At 34.5% G+C, this 3,944-nt stretch overlaps 1 pseudogene; it reads right to left on the minus strand.

The window, feature by feature from the left end:
* Positions 1–853: 853 nt before the first annotated feature.
* On the minus strand, positions 854–2,659 carry LOC131073850 (codeine O-demethylase-like; annotated as a pseudogene).
* Between the last annotated feature and the right edge of the window lie 1,285 nt (positions 2,660–3,944).

Raw genomic sequence — 3,944 nt, forward strand, 5'->3', positions numbered from 1 at the left:
TGAACAAGTTTCTTGACATGTATTGTTTTGTTCAGGATGTTTTGGTTGGTTAATATCTGGTTTTTTTGTAGATTATTTATGGTCTTATAGGGCTTCTTCCGTGTTTGCATATTTGGTCTTTCATATAGTTTAGTCTGTAGTTGAGCATGACTTCCACTCCTCATCTAATAGTCTAGTCGGCTAGACTCTATTCCCCTAGTATGCTGGTTCGGTCTGTACACATGTTTTTTTTTGGCTTTCATAGGTTGAGCTCTACTCAATTTGTCTCAGTCGTGTCATGTAATTTCTCTTCTATGTTCAGGGTTGAGTTTTTCTCCCATGTTTGATCTATTTCGCTTAGTTATTTCAGTCCTATAATTTTATATTTGACTTAAATATTTCATTATGTACTTTCTATATACTTCTAATACCAATAACCACTATGCATTTTGCCAGAAAAAACCCAACAAGAAAATTTAAAGAAAATGCATACACAATATAGATGTTCTATCATCATATAGAAAACAATAAATGACAACATAAAACAACCAGGAGTAAAATTAAATAGACAGTAAATGTGATTGAACGTGGGAGAAGTAAACAAATCAAGGTGATCAACTCAGATGGATTATCTATGAACATAATTTATAAAACTTTTGAATTCTGTGCATACCAGAAAGTAAAAATATCTAGGCGTTTTTTGACAATTATTTTCCAATGACTATTACTCAGCTGATATAATCTGCTGCTGTCTTTATAAAATCTAAATAATTGTGCGGAAGCCATGCTTTCTTTAAAGGGCACCCAACCTTCTGGCCATTCCATAAATAAAAACAGTTGATTGTACAAGACAGTAAAAGATGGAACAAAGGTGTAATAGCAGTGGATTTTATTTTATTATTATTTAATATAGATTACTATATAGATTTCGCATTTATTATCACATCCTTACAAACTCTAGAGATTTCTTTCCGTTCAGCTCGTTAGAAAGATAGTGACGATTGTAGTCTGCATGTTTATAGTTCCTGAAAAGCCTTGGATGATCTTCATCTATCATTTGAGGCAGTGGGCCCAAATCCACATCGTAGCTTGGAGCATGAAATGTAACAATCGATAATCTTTCCTTGTTTATGTTTGTTACTGCTCTGTGCTCAACACTCTTGTACCGTCCATTTGTCAAAACCTGCAACAATTCAAGCAGTTAATTCAGTATACATTCATTGCAATTCAAATTCGTTTGTCTAATGGAAGCTTGTCTTGGTATACCTCTAGAGTATCCCCTATGTTGATAACTAGAGCATCTGGGATTGGCTCTACAGAAATCCACTGGTTCTGGTTAAGAATCTGCAGACCTACACATTCATCGTCTTGGAGTAACACAGTAAGAGCACTTCCATCAGAGTGTGCACTTAAACCTAGAACCAGATCAGGCCTAGGGCATGGAGGATAAAAGTTCATCCACACGGCCTGCACATTTTCTCCAAATATCTCCTTAAATATATTGGAGTTTAGGCCCAAGGTTTCAGCTATAATACTCAATAATTTCCAGCAGAGTGTAGATACCTCCGTTGAATAAGCCTCCACTGTATCACTGCAAAACTCATGCAAGAAACCATGCATTATCAATATCTCAGATCATTATTATCAATTGATTTGCCTTAAGTGAACTGAGTCCAAGAACTGGGTTCAAATCACTGTGCGTACTACAGAATGTAAGGTAAATGAAATTAAAAATACGTAAATGACCGTGCCCATATATATTCCATAGAAAAACTCTAGTTGACGAAAAGGAAATGAAATCTGCACGGATTACCTGAACTGTAGCGGCTTTGCAGGCCAAAGGTTTTCCTTGCGAGTAGATTTGGGCATGGTTCCCAAGGCCATCATGTTACACCAGTCTAACTTCTGGCCATCTGATTTAATGAAAGCATGACCATAACCCTGGACTGTGCCAGGAACCATTGGATACTTATCCTTTTCTTGAAAAGGCAACTTGAAGAACTCCCTCGCCACCTACTTTATTTGCTCCAGTAGACCCAGGTCGATTCCATGATTCAACACCTGAAGGAGAAGTCAAAAGGTTTGTAAATCAAACTCATTTTTTAGCATTTCAAAATGATACTGCCATGTAGAGATCAATTTGACAAGAAGGCCAGTTAGATTCAATATCTACGTTATGCTATATATATATGAATATAAAAAGCTATGTTAACCCAAGAATCTACAAGTTATATAGATGTTCCATGTCTTTTGAACTACTTAGCGAGTTAACTCAGAAGCTCATAAAATAATAATGCAGAAGTCAGACATCATGTTTTTTGTAAAAGGAAAGTGATGTATATTTACACGTACAAACCTGAAAAATTCCCTATTCTTTACAAGCCCGTGCAAGGCTGTCCATCTCATGCTGTCTAGTGGAATGATGTTGTGAGAGTATGTTGGCTATGTCAATGAGAGGGAGATGAAGGCCAGGGGGAGCACTTAGTGCTGTACATCCAATCCTCTCTTGTTGAGGTCGAATATATCTCTCTGGTACATTCTCACTTAGTGCTGTACATCCAATCCTCTCTTGTTGAGGTCGAATATATCTCTCTGGTACATTCTCACGCTTCATTTTTACAAGCTCCTGCACGTCATCAACCTTAAAAGATGTGCCCATTTTGGGGATTGAACTGGCCATGACAAGAACTGCAAATACTCTTTTGCCCTAATTACTATCTTCGGTCTACCTAATACAAGTATTCTATTCTATAATGTTCACAGACGCTGGACGTTGTTCAACGAGGACGAAATAGTATATATATGCGAGCAAGAACGAACATATCAACAAAAGGTATAAGGTTAGAATTGTGTTCAAGAATCTTTGGACTCTTCTGTCGCTCTTTACTAGACCGTTGGACAGATGATTGATTGTGATCTAATCATAAGAAATAAATTTACATTAGTAATGAGAGTTTAGTTGTCCTAATTATTTATGATTACTGTTTTAATGTTGGTACACGTGTATTACTAATCACAATCATTTGTAGTTTGAGCTAATGTTAATTTATTTGATAATAGATTATGATAAATATTTGAAAACTTTATGTAAGATAAATATATATTTATTTTTATGGACAATTTTTTTAAAACTTTATTAAATTTTGTTCTTGAATTTATAAAATATCGTTAGTCTTAAAAAAATAAAATTATTGATTTTGAGAAAATATTTTTATGGTGTAATGATGGAACTTCACATGTAAAGGCATTAAAAGTGTAGTCATAAATTATGATATTTCTATTAGTTAAAAGCAATGAGAAAATTTAGAAGAATTTGTCTCTCGAATGTGTTAATAATCACTTTGTTTTGGAATTCGGTTCTATTAAAAATGATGTGATTGAAAGTGAATAATCTTTTACTGATTGTATTAATCAGATTCTAACTTTTATACTTTGGCCCTCCATATCTACATAGGTTGCTTATTGACCCTTTAGGTCAATTGTGAATGGTAATCTCAAAATTTACCTTTGCATCAATATGCTTTTAATTTAGTATTCTTATTATTTAACAAATAATTATTTTCTTAAATCTATTAAAAAGAAAATTCTCCCATTTTTTTTGAAATTAGGGTTTGTGATCGAATAAATTTTCCTGGTTGGGTAAAAGGAATCTACTTATAGAGGCTTGAATGCTATAGTCAAGAAGGATGATACCGCTATTATAGTGACAATCAAGGAAAATCCTATGCAACTAATAATGGTATTGGAGAGCGACAACAAGATTGAATCTTTTCACACTCTTGATGTCTTATATAAAAGGAGAGGCATTCCTTTTGAAATTTTTGTGTCTTTAGACATTAAAATAGCGAAGTAGGGGGGAGGAAGGTCAAGTAGAAGATGGAAAGACCTGGGTTGAGGATGAGGGGATGGGGGAGGACTGGTAGGTAGTAAAAGGGAAGTGCGACAAAAGATGTAAGCAAGATATG

This window comes from Cryptomeria japonica, chromosome 9, assembly GCF_030272615.1.
Source record: "Cryptomeria japonica chromosome 9, Sugi_1.0, whole genome shotgun sequence".
NCBI classification, from domain to species: Eukaryota; Viridiplantae; Streptophyta; class Pinopsida; order Cupressales; family Cupressaceae; genus Cryptomeria; species Cryptomeria japonica.